General features: G+C 37.2%; 1 protein-coding gene across 8 annotated transcripts in view; it reads left to right on the plus strand.

Moving 5' to 3' along the window:
- The window catches only part of lpp.L (LIM domain containing preferred translocation partner in lipoma L homeolog), a 198,532-nt gene that overhangs the window by 18,443 nt on the left and 166,310 nt on the right, over window positions 1-13,779 (plus strand). For 3 of the 8 annotated variants that reach the window (XM_041562333.1, XM_018262135.2, NM_001096546.1), the window contains 1 exon segment: window positions 2,594-2,668. The exons of the other annotated variants lie outside the window; for them this stretch is intronic. The gene's annotated coding sequence lies outside the window, so the exon portion shown is untranslated. 8 annotated transcript variants of the gene reach the window in all.

Below are 13,779 nucleotides of genomic sequence, written 5' to 3' on the forward strand. Positions count from 1 at the left end.
AGATGACGTGTATATTAAATTTTCATTTCCGCGATAGATACCCTTTAAATACTAATTAATTTTAAAAAGCTGTGTTCCCCTTAACTATCTGATTTTGTTTAGCACATGGCAGAAGAGTAGTTAGACAATCATAGCTTACTAGTAATGGGTAAATGGAAACTATACAGCTTATTAACTTTCATTGCTCTGTGTTCTTTATTAGTGTAGAGCTGTGTTTTAATATCCAATAACATTGGATACCTCTGTGTTGCAGATATAGGCAGTGCAAGAAGAGTCATGTGGGCCAGATGTGGACCTTCTTGGCATTTATATGGCCCTCAGCCTTCTTAAGAGCTTCATAGATCTTGTTTCATGACATTATCATTTTCCACTGCATGGAAAAAATTTCAAAGCGCTGACGTAGATATTATACTGATAAGGATACTTCACGCCCAGTATAAAGATCAGACCAGGACGCTATCACAGATCAAGCAACAAAACCTAGTCTCTTGAAGCAGCTATACATTATTTTACAGGTATAGGACCTGTTATTCAGAATGCTTGGGACCTGTTTTTTTCCGGATAACAGATCTTTCAGTAATTTGGATCTTCATACTAAAAAATCATGTAAACATTAAAGGAATTGTTAAGTATAAAAATAAAAACTGGGTAACTAGATATGCTGTTCAAAATAAAAAATGTTTCTAATATAGTTAGTCAAAATGGAATGTATAAAGGCTGGAGTGACTGGATATGTAACATAACAGAACATTACTTCCTGCTTGCAGCTCTCTTGGTTTTCCACTGGTTGGTTACCAGGCAGTAACCAATCAGTGACTTAATGGGGGAGGGGCACATGGGTCATAACTGTTTGCTTTTTAATCTGACCTGAATGCTAAGGACCAATTGCAAACCCACTAAATAGTTATGTCCCATGTGGCCCCCCTGCAAGTCGCTGACTAACTCAGAGTTAGAGAGCTGAAAAGCAGGAAGTAGTGGTCTGGCTATTATTTTAGACATCTGCTCACTCCAGCCTTTATATAATAACTTTTTAGCAAACTAACTATATTAGAATTTTTTTTTTATTTTGCACAGCCTATCTATTTACCTTTTTACACTGAACTGTTTTCAAAAAAAACCAGAACAGTTTTGATGTTGGGCATAACCATTAAAATTGTGCAGGCCAATCAGTCTGTGCCAGATGTTGCACTATACCTCTCCCAGCATCCTGTCTGGGACAGTGTAATGTACATTGTAGTACAGGTATGGGATCCATTATCCTGAAACCCGTTATCAAGAAAGCTCTGAATTGCGGAAATTCCAATAGACTCCATTTTATCCAAATAATCCACGATTTCCTTCTAAAATAAAAATAGTGTCGGGTATTAGATCCAAATTAAGATATAAGTAATCCTTTTTGGAAGCAGAACCAACCTATTGGGTTTATTTACTGTTTAAGTGCTTTTCTAGTAGATTTATGGTATTAAGATTACAGAAAGATCCGTTATCCAGAATACCCCAGGTCCCGATAATTCTGGATAACAGGTCCCATACCTGTAGTATAGTGCTTGTCCAGAAAGCTCATTTCAGGAAGGCCATCACCCATAGATTCCATTTTGAGCAAATAATTACAATTTTTAAAAATGGTTTAATTTTTGTCTGTAATAATAAAACGGTACTTTGTACTTGATCTAAACTAAGCTGCAAAAATATGTATTGGTGGCATCACAATCCTATTTGTTTCATGTTTAAAGGATTTTTAGCAGAATTAAGGTGTGGTGATCCGAATTGTGAAAAGACCCCCGTTTTAGGTTCGGTGAGTGTTTAGGGGCGGCGAATGTTAAGGGGCGCACGTTTATAGAGGCGGCTTGACGTTTATAGAGGCGGCTTCACGTTTATAGGGGCGGCAGGGCGCTGGGTGCTAGGACCCAGTGACCTAGGGGTGCCCAAGCCCGAAACCCGGGTCTGTGTAGAAGGTGTATATATTCGAAAACAAGGTGAGTGAATATTGTTTAGCAGCTTTGACTCTCACAGCCTTACAGAGAAGCCTAATAAAAGTTAAACAAGCAACCTCTGATATTTTGAGAAGCAAGCAGTTTTCAGTGCAGACCTGGAGGGTGAAATATTGGAGCTTTAATTGTGGAGAATTTTGCAAATAGGGCTGAAAGAACATGGCATCATTGTTGTAAGAGATCAGTAGATCATAGTAGTGTGTTATCTGAGCAGAACTGCCTTTTCCTGCCTGTACAGCTCTGTTACAGAATGCTCCAACTCCTAATTGCAAACCTGGTATTCAAACGCTATGTAAGGAATTTAAGAAAAGTGGCAGCAAGCAGAGCCCAGTCTCCTGGGGTTAATGATACAAGCCGGCTGGAATTCTGTCTCCATATATTATTTTCTCCCTAAGAACCAAAATGGGGAAAAAAGCAAGAGAAGGGTGATGTTTGACAGGCTTCTTGGTCATGTTTTCCATATTTGGAAATGTTTACCCAAAGCTCTGATCTATTGAAAGAGGAGGGGAGGTGAGTCAGGATTTGGAAGCAGGATATGAGTGCTTTAGTAGATGTGACATCCCCCTGCCTATGTTTTAAGCCTGCTTTGTGGTCTCTTTTAGGTTTAGTGCCCCTGTTATTCTGGATCTCCCTTTAAACTGACTGTGAACTGGTTGCAGAAAGTAGAAGCCTGAGAGGTGAGTGGCTGGGGAGATAGTGGGAATCCTGTTACTGACTGGTTAGGGAACGCTTAGACAACATTGAACAGACAACACTCTAAAAAGGATTATTACATATTTGTTTTCTTTTGTTTTTCTTAATTAAAATCTTGTTGGGGAATATGTAAAATGTATTTGCTATGAGCTCAGTTATAATTTCCTATTAAGAAATTCTTAAGGAGGTTCTAGTGAGGGTAACTGGCTGGAATGTCATTGTTTTGTATTTGACATTCCTTATTTGATTGCACTGATGGACAAGAGAAAGTATATGGTTTCTATTTTCTAAGTGGTACCAGCAGCCATTTTTTATTTCCCATAAGGCCATGAAGTGTAAACATCAGTCTAGTAGGAGGGCCAAAGGAATGTATGAGTGCTGATGTATGATGTCTATGCATTTCTTGCATAGGTATGTGACCTATTATACAGAATGTTTGGGACCTGGGGTTTTCTGGATAAGTGATCTTTCCATAATTTGGATCTCCATACATTGTCTGCTTAAAGTTAGTTTAAACGTTAAATAACCCCAAATAGATTGTTTTGTCTCTAATAAGGATTAATTATATTCTAGATTGGATCAAGTACAAGCTACTGTGTCTTTATTACAGAGAAAAATGTAATCAATTTTAAAAATATGATTTTCTTAATTAAAATGGAGTCTATGGGAGATGGCCTTCCCATAATTTTGAGCTTTCTGGATTACGGGTTTACAGCTAATGGATCCCATACCTGTACCAGTAAATGCCTGGTTATTCAATGGTATGTGTAATAATTCCTTAACAAAAATTGAGAGGGAAATACTGTTTAAAAGTTCTTCTTCACTAGGTGATAGGGTTGCCACCTTTTGCTGAGTGGCAGACTGGGCAGGGGCAGTTTGATGGGGTGAGGTGGTGACATCGATGGCGTGCCAATGACATCGGGGACAAGCCAGATGGCTTGGGGGGTGGGCCCAATGATGTGGCAATCACTGATTGGCTGATCACTCCACCATTCACTTTAAAGCCCTATCTGGATTTCCAAATTTGGTTTTCACCTGGACAGCCCTCTTAAAAAAACGGCTATCCTTGTGAAAACCGGACAGGTGGCAACTCTAGGGGATAAACATTATGCTAGAAACCAGACACTGATAGCTAGGATAGCTGATATATTTTGCAGAATGTGTGGCAACCCTAAAAACACACAACAACAAGGCACAAATAATTCTCTTTTCTGTATAGCCAATGTGGATATAAATTCATCCTGTGTTTAGTGGACTGGATTTCACGCAGAATCACCAGAGTGATAATGAAAAATCTACTGTAAAATATACATATTACTTCAATGACCATTTAGTGATCACATTGATGTGTCAGGGAAAGTGCATCAGAGTCACATTTAGGTTTCTGTTCCTGCTTCTCTATGACTGTTTAATGGTAAATGTTTTTATGAAGATAAGTAAATGGTTTGGTTCAGTTACTGGAAGTGCCTGCTTTCGCAATCCCACCTAAAACTGATCTGTAGGTTCCTGTATTCACAGATCAGCTGGGATGGGCGAATTTTTTCGCCTTGTTTCGGTGAAAAAATGACGCCCATAGACTTGTATGGCGTTGTGCGTCAAAATAAACAGACGCGCGTCAAAAAAAAATTTGCCGCACGACAATTTTTTGACGCCCATAGACTTTAATGGGCGCCAGCGTCATTTCGCCGACGGCAAATTTTTGGCGAAACGAAACAGGAAAAATTCGCCCATCCCTACAGATCAGCGATCAGTCCCTCATGCTGTAAGAGACTGGAGGAAGGCACAGGGCAAGTACCTTTGCCGTAACTTATAAAAGTGCAGTAGTCAGTGCTCAAGATGATGGAGTTGATGCAAAATGATAGGTTGGGGGCATTTCCATAGGATCTCATCAATCCTATCTCTGTAGGAACACCCGTGTCAGCCATATTTGCAAAGGGCAACCAAAATTGTGGCTGATATGACAGGTTGTTTGACATTACTGTGAGAATTGCAGGCCTCATCAGATTATACTTGCAGTAAAATATTTAAGGACTACAGACGCACTCTTATTATCATCGCAATCGCGCTCTTATCATCTTCATCATTTATTGTGTGAAGTTTTTACAAATTGATGGCTTACAATAAAATAACACGTGTTATAAAATAAAACCGTAGAATCATAAGTTCCTGCTTTTTCGAGATTACAGTCTATATTTATAAATATTTTACATCCATAGCTTTGGGATATGTGGCAATTTGTATCATTTTCTTGGCCCGGTGTTTGCCATCTTTTTAAATGACGATTGCCTTCTATTAAAAGTGAACCAGTGGTAATGTCAAGTGTTTTGTCCTGTGCCCATGAAGCTGCAAAATGCTTCAAAATCACAGCTGCTCCTTTTTTTAAAAGTGTAAATCACAACTTAATATAAAGATATGGGACCTGTTGTCCAGAATGCTCAGGACCTGGGGTTATCCGGATAATGGATCTTTCCGTAATTTGGATCTTAATGCCGTGTACTAGAGAATCATGTAAACATTATATAAACCCAATAGGATGGTTTTATTTCCAATAAGGATTAATTCTATTTTAGTTTGAATCAAGTGTACTGTTTTATTTTTACAGAGAAAAAGGAAATCACTTTTAAAAATTTGGATTATTTGGATAAAATAGAATCCATGGGAGACCATCTTTCCGTAATTTGGAACCAGTTTCCAGATAACGGATCCTATACCTGTATCATGTTTTGAGGACAACAAAAAAAGGAGATTGCTGCTGTGCAAAGCAGGGTGCTCCCAAGTTAATCATCTCCTTGTAGATCAAAGCAGCCAATTATTTCCACACATAACTCGACTAGATAACTTTTCTGAATACTTCCCATTATTCATATTTGTAAAATGATGATGGATGTTCATTTTATTACAAATCTGCTTTATCCTACTGTTCAATACTTGGGATCTGGGGTTTTCCCAGATAAGGGTTTGTTCTGTAACCTGGATCTCTACCGTCAATCAAATAAAACATTAAAATTTTAAACCCAATAAGATTGTTTTGCAGCCAATATGGATGCATGCAGCTTACCGTAGTTACCATCAAGTACAAGGTAATGTTTTATTATTACAGATAAAAAGGAAATCATTTTTAAAATTTGGACTATTTGGATAAAAATGGACTTTGTGGGAGCTGGTCTTTCTGTAATTCTGAGCTTTCTGGATAACAGATCCAATTCCTGTATTTAAATTTAGTATAAAACTTGTGGTGGCAGACCGACGGGCTTCCCCAATCGATATATGGCCAAAAGTCGGCCAGATGTCGATCGGGCCGGGTAAAAAATCCCGTTGGATCGCAGCCGCCATATGGGCATATCGGGGAGAGATCCCCTCGTTTGGCGAAGTTGTGCATGGCCGCCTTTAAAGGAACAGTTCAGTGTGAAAATAAAAACTGGGTAAACAGGCTGTGCAAAATAAAAAAAGTTTATAATATAGTTAGTTAGCCAAAAATGTAATGTATAAAGGCTGGAGCGACTGAATGTGTAACATAATAGCCAGAACACTACTTCCTGCTTTTCAGCTCTATAACTCTTAGCTAATCAGCGACTGGAAGGGGGGCCACATGGTACAAATCTGTTCAGTGAGTTTGCAATTGATGCTCCGCATTCTGCTCCGATTCAAAAGCAACAGATATGACCTATGTGGCCCCCCCTCAAGTCTCTGGTAACCAGTCAGTGTAAACCAAGAGAGCTGTGACATAAAAGTTTTGTCACAGTTAGTCACTCATAAATATCGTCAGATAGGCAATACATATAATGATATTATCATTAAGAAATTTTCTAACCTGCCCAATTGATTAAGTGACTGGTACGGACATTGGCGAGATTTTTTTGAGCCCTCACAAAATTGCATCCTGTACGATTGTATGTGTGTGTGTATGGCCAACATCCTATTGTTTATCATGGAAAAAAATACAAGCTTCACCCTGTAAAAATAAGAAACTTTCTGAATGTTAACAGTGAATAAATCTGTACCCTTTCTAATAATCAAGTTACTTGTCACTATCCCCTCACAGCTGTCTATCTCTAACGCAGGCTTTGTGTTGTTTGTTTGAAGGGCAGTTACTTCTAACACATCATTGGTCTGAGCACATATACATCTAGTCCATCACAGTTTTATGTAGTAGGTTAATTCTTCCCACACATCATAAGGGCTGGATCATAATAAAATTATATGATAGCAACAGGGCTACATTTGGCCCATGGGTCTCCAGTTGAACAGCCCTGAGCTGGGCAAAGGGATCAAACTATGTTTCAATAAATAGACTCCAATAGAAAGCCTTGCTTACTGCTATATTTTGTATCAGCCCTGACTTTTTTCTCAGTCATATCACATATTCTTCTAAATAGCACACCAAAAGCACGTGCTTGCCAGTAGTCCCTGAGGTCCTGAAACAAGTCTTAATTTTTTAAATGTTTTCTGCCTGAGTGTTTCTTTTCTGGGGCTGTTCCAGGTTACAAATTAACTAATTACTGTCATGTTTTTATTCCAGTGGGTAGAAAGCTATAGTGAAAATGGTTGACAAATTTGTAAAAGCGGATAGATTTCCATTAATTTAGCCTCCTATCATGCCCCTGGGGGCAAGATCCTATCTTTTTTGTTAAAAGGCAATGTGAACCTGTGTTCAACATGATTTCAGTTATAAGGGTTTGCCTTGGACATGTATTCTGCTTTATTGTTCTAGTCAAATATTTATGTGACTTTTATTTGTTGCACAAAACAGTAACATTTAAAAGTATTTGGATCCTACCACCTTTGTTTTTCAGAGCAATGGAAAGAAAAAGTTATTTAAACTGATAGTCATAGTTAAATTATTTTGTATAATAGACACCCATATTTCTGTAAATTTGAGATACAGTCAGCAGGGGCTTGTTTATATTGATTAAATTATCTGTGTTTAAATGTTAACGTGTGATGCCAGTCCACTGCCATCCTACAAGTGTTTAATATGCACTCACAGGAACGGCATCGATCAGCATTAAAATGCAGTGTAACATTAGCCTTAAAGTGATACTGACACTAAAAAAAATTATTTTCAAAATATTAATCTACATTAGAAGTTACTTAAATATGGGTCACGTTGATTGTTTTTTGCTGATACTTTTGCTTTTGTAAGTAATTGTTACTTGAAGTTCCTAAACCTGACTGTCAACCTGACTGTCCCTTCTTAACCTGTCAGTTAGTTTCTAATGCTAAGTACTGCTGTACTTATATGGCTGCCCCCACATAGAGGAACATGTTAGTAAAAGCATCAGGCAAAATTATAAATAGCATTCAAAGATAATGGATATAAAAAAAGGTTATTTTCTGGTGTCAGTATCTCTTTAAACTCTTCTCATTAAAAGGGATGGGTAAAACACAACAAGGCTTTTAAATACAATAAATAAAGATATTTTTAATTTAAATAGAAAACTTTTCTTCAGGATGAACATATTTGTATATCTACCCTTCACACTTTAAGTGCTAATTGCAACAAGCATCACAGACTGCCTAGCAACACATTTTTCCCATGGGGACCGTAATACGTGAAAATGTAAAACCTACAGTAATGGCATATATGTTAGTACCATATATTCTACTAATGGGACCGTATACTCCCATTTCAAAGAATAGGTCGCTACATTATTTTTGCTTATTGTTTTAATTACTAAATATGTATGTGATTTTTTTGCAATAAACAAGGCAACTTCAAAAAGTAATGTCACATTCAACTTCCTAACTCATGTGAGCACAATGAAAACAAACAAACCGTCCCATAAGAAGACGTCTGTATAACTCTTTAATTCTCAACCTAACTGGGATGGGTTTGTTTGTACAAAGGGCTTCTCAATGGACGGCTAATTGGTTTTGATTATGCCCTTAGTAGTTAGGATGTACAATGTGACTTTCAGTTTTAGAATATGCCCTGTTTAGGCGTCCTCCGTCAAAAGAAACACAGCATTTCTGTCCTATTTTGTGCACATGGGCTTCTGTATCAGACTTCCTGTTTTCAGCATAAACCCCCAGGACAGGGCTTGAGCATACTCAGTTTGCTCCTCTCTTCCCCCTCCTTTCCTTTCTTCCTCTTCCCCTCAGGCAGGAAGTGATGTCACACCAAACTAATATGGCTGCTGCTATCCTAAACAAACAGAGAGCGCTTCTATAGTTGTTTACTCAGGTATGGTAAAGCATTCTGCAGAATAAATATATTGTTATAGCTTGCACTATTGTGGCTAATCTATTAGCAATAAACTGCTTCAGTAGCTTTCCTTCTCCTTTAATTATTAATCGCCAAAAGAGGCTGCACTTCTTGCAAGCATTATGCCTCCTGTAGAAGGAGAGAGCTCCCAGTGCTGGCAGCCACGTTTGTTCGCACCCACATAAACTTGAGCAAATGTTGGCATTGGCGCATGCATTTTGTCACATGTGTAGAATCCAATATGCCTGCCCAAACCGGAATTTCCCTCACAGTGCAGGTGGCATATGGCTCGCTAGGACCATTTTCTGGCCAAAATAGAATTGTATCCATGCAGGCTCTTTTTGCCGTCTACTCTGATTTAGGAAAGGTGCCTTTTAAGTTCCACCAAAAGTAGATATCTTCAACGTTAACAAATTATTGCCTATTATAAATTCTGTTATATTATTATATTTACTTGGGAACCAAGGTCTGGGAATAAGTACAACTTGGTGTAGTAGCCACTATGAAGATAATTCTAAAAATCAACAAACATTAATAAGACAAAACTTTGAGTTAAATGTTGGCATAGCTGTTCACTGCCAAACTTTTGTTTTGAAGGTTGACACTTATTTTTAAAATATGACCTTTTAGGCTATTATCCGACTTTGCCGACCTGCCTATAAAGTAACCATCCATGCCTCACGCCTTTAACTTCAATGCCTGTCACTAGACACATGGAGGAGTTACAGCCTTAAAACAGTTGAACGTTTTCTCGCTGTGCTGATGTCTGACATTAGCCTATATAATATCGACTTTTAATTATCTAGATATATACATTTTACTTACTCCTACAAATTTCTAAATAATACAATCTTGCCCTATATTAAGATGTGCTAAATCATATAGAACGTTCACTAATGTACAGGTGCATATATAAATAAATATATCACAGTACATATATATTTTTTAAAACGTTTTTTTTTTTTTTTTAGCACATAATAAGGTATGTTTCCATTATGCAGTTTCATACATAGTGATAATAATGAATATGGATTAACAGTTTTTCAACAATATATAGTAACAGTATGAAAACTTAAGCTCAAAATTTAGTATATGACCCTATGTAGGATTTAATGGGTATATAGCCAACAATTGATGACTCCTGGGGAGTGCGAAAAATCCAGTCTTCCTTGTTCCTATTGCCATGTGCCTTAAGTATTGGGATGACTCCATTATAAGTGGGCGTTCTCTTAAGGTTTCTTCATCATACCATGTTGTTTGTCTAAAGGTGTAATGTTTTGTGGAAGTGATGTTATGTATATTATCCAGGTGTGAATTTCGTTGTGTTTTGTTCTTTTCTGATTGCTTCCAACCAATCCATATGAAATAGGTGGTGTAGTTTTTGTTTAACTAGCAATATAGATGGTGGATCAGAGGCCAATTATTGTTGTAGTATTGTTTTTCAAGCTTCCGCCACTAGTCTCCCAATCATATTTTTTTCATGTTTTGATAGCTGGGTATATTTTGTGGTATTACTAAATAGTGCCCATTCGATCTGCATCTGGATAGGTCTTCCAGCCATTTGCCCACTGTATGTGGTTTGTATTCCAGATAAAGGTCCTAAATATATGATGATATATTTGATGTCTGTTGGTTTGATGTAGTAAGGTAACATTTGTAATGGGTATAAGAGTTTAAGGAATAGGACCATTTTGATTAGATGAATTCTACCCATGAATGTCAATGTGTATGTGCCCTTCTAGAATCGGCACAGAGGACACCTTTTTGTCCTTGTCGAATTTGCACGGGGACACCTGGGAAAACAAAAGAAATTGGCAGTGTGGTGCGCAGGCTGTTGTGAAGACCATGTCTTCGGATTTTAATTTTTCTATGATTCTTGAGGAATCCCCATTCACCTTATTATTCTTTCCCAGCCCACCCATTAATCTGTCTTAATTTTCCACAACATGCCAAACCCTAGCACCAGCTAAACCTGCTATTTGCCATCAAGGGTAGAGAAAAGAAATATATTTACATAGAAGGATAGTTGTATTTTTGTGAGGACAAGTTATAGGATGTATTATATGGATTGCTTATGATTTGGCATTTTCCGAATAACAAAGCTTTTTAATAATTGGGAGCACCCTTCTTAAGGTTACTAAACATTAAATATTAAATAAATCCAATAGGATTTTTTTTGGTCGCCAACATGGATATATGCAGTTTTGTTACAATAAAATACAAATTATAGAGAAAAATTTTACAAGAAATAGGAATGATTTGCTTAAAAGACCAGTAACATAAAATTTGTTTCTACTTAATGAAAAAAAAAAAACACCAAGGCAGTTTTAACTTCAATTTGCAAATTCTTTATTAAATTATTTACCGAATTCTCTGCTTGCGCTCCTCTTCAGAAATTGCGACAGGGCGACAATCCATTGTGCAGTGCTCGATTTCTCCTCCCTGCCTTCTATAGGAGATAGCCAGGGAGGAGAAATCGAGCGTCATACGATGGATTGTCGCCGTTTCTGAAGAGGAGCGCAAGCAGAGAATCGGTAAGTAATTTCTTAATAAAGACTTTGTGAATTTAAAGTTAAAACTGCCATGGTGGTTTTTTTTTTCGTTAAGTAGAAATAAAGTAGAAGATAATAGGAGTTTGCATAATAGGTCCTATACCAGTGAAGTAATTTTAGGGATTGTTTATGTAATTGTAATTCCTGTAGTAGAACGTTGACCTGTTATTTGCTAATTTTCTATAATAAAAGGTAAGGTTTGAAATTACATTTGTATCTCTTAATAAGGCTAAGGCAAAGAATGTTACATTTTATGAAAGTGAAATTATTATTAAAATTATTAACATGCATTTATATAGCACCAAGATATTTCAGCGCTGTAAATGGAAGGTGTGTATATACACACACACGTACATATGGTCCCAGTGAATTTACCTTTTCTTGCCCTTTAAACTCAGCATCTGGGATTCTAGCTTCCACTACAGAAAGGTCACCACCATAGCCCAGCTGTGTACTCTGAAGGTGTGTTTCTGACAGCCAATCTCAGTGCTTCACTGGCACATCTAAGAGCCAACTATATGGTTTATTTGGTAAATGAAACCATTCCTAAAAGGACATTGCTTTCCACAACCAACCAACACATAGTTTCCTAGAATCAACTTCATTTTTGAGGGGGGAACACACAAAAGCAGCGTGATGTCGGCATCCTGCCAGATTCCCTAACTGCTCTGCTCATTATTTGTCAAAGGCAGTAATTGATTGTAAGAGCACAAGCAGCGGAGCTGTTCTATCTCCTCAAGGCTGTTTGTTCACTCTGTCAGGATGTTCAGGAATCGATGGCATGAAATCTTCTGTCCCGCCAACATTTCTACAGATGCCTCTGCTTTTTATCCCTCTTACACACAAACCCAAGTAGCACTCTCAAACTGATCGGATTTTCATATAATTTCCTAGATTTCACTTTTGAGAATTTTGTCTCTGGCAAAGCGCCGCACCTTGTTAGAAATGGAATAACAACAAAGATACTGGCTGATCAACATGTATTTCTTTATAAAGTGCCACTGCTATTTCATACATAAGTATTCTTAGGGGCTGATTTGTTGTGTTCTATAGGAAAACTGCCATTTATTAAGGGTATTGAAATTAGATTATTCGGGTTAAAAAAAGTTAAATTTTTTTCGAGATTTATTATACCCCGACCCTGGAAATAGCTCGAATGCAAAAACGCACCATCTAAATCCTGGTTGTGTAGAAGTCAATGGAAGAGTACCCTTGAACCATTTGAAGATGTCAATAGCCTTGATGTTTGCATTTTTTTTTGAGTGGGTTTGCTTGAAAATTTAAACAATTTTGAGTTTTTTCCTGCGAAAAACTTGTTTATTTTGAGTTTTCTGGTTGTTAACCTCCCTGAGTTCGCTGATCTGAGTTTTTTACATTTAAGTGTTTTCTTAAATTAGAAACCATTCCAGTTGGGAGTTCATTCGAGGTCTAATAAAGCTCACATAGCTCTAAAATTCGATATTTGATAAATAACTCCCTCAATATTATAATGACTTATACTTAAGGTTTAATTTCATCCCAAGTGTCACAGAAGCACTATATTCAAAATACTTATGTTGTGATCTTGCATGGTTTTAAAGAGAAACTTTTTCTTTATAGTTCTTTTCTTTATATTTATTTTATTTCTAAAAATCATTTACCCAATCCTATTGTATAACAAAAATATATACTTGTAGATTGTGTAGCATGCAGAAAACACTATCAGCTGAGAAAAGTGCTAAAGTTATTAGAAAATGACATTGCAGTCATGGCTAAAAGCAACACAGTGATTATCTCCCTTTATTTTATGTCTTCATACAATGCAAAGCAAGTAGTCTGGACTTGCTTATTGACTCTGCAGGGAACAGAAGCTGCCATTGGAAGTTGTAGATCAAAAGGTTACAGCAGCTATTCATTGTACTGCTTGTTCTGACTATTAAAACAAAGTAGGGAAGCCAGCTGATTACCACACCTATGTAAATACACTACTGGGGCTCATTTATCAACACTGGGCAAATTTGCCCATGGGCAGTTACCTAAAGCAACCAATCAGTGACTAGCTTTTTGAAGCCAGCTGCAAGTAGAACAATGAATGCAGCAATCTGATTGGTTGCCATGGGTTACTGCCCATGGGCAAATTTGCACAGTGTTGATAAATGACCCCCAGTGTGTGATTTGGAGTTTTGGCTGGAGCAGAACAGACTTCTGCTATATTATTTCAAATGTCAGAACCAACGGTGATTGCATAGGATAGCAAGGGACAGACAGACACTGCTTTCATTAGAAAGTACATTTACAAATACATTTACAATCTTTTAATATGTGTAATGTATTTTTAGAAGTTGCATTTTCTGTCATT

This window comes from Xenopus laevis, chromosome 5L (assembly GCF_017654675.1).
Source record: "Xenopus laevis strain J_2021 chromosome 5L, Xenopus_laevis_v10.1, whole genome shotgun sequence".
Classification (NCBI taxonomy): Eukaryota; Metazoa; Chordata; class Amphibia; order Anura; family Pipidae; genus Xenopus; species Xenopus laevis.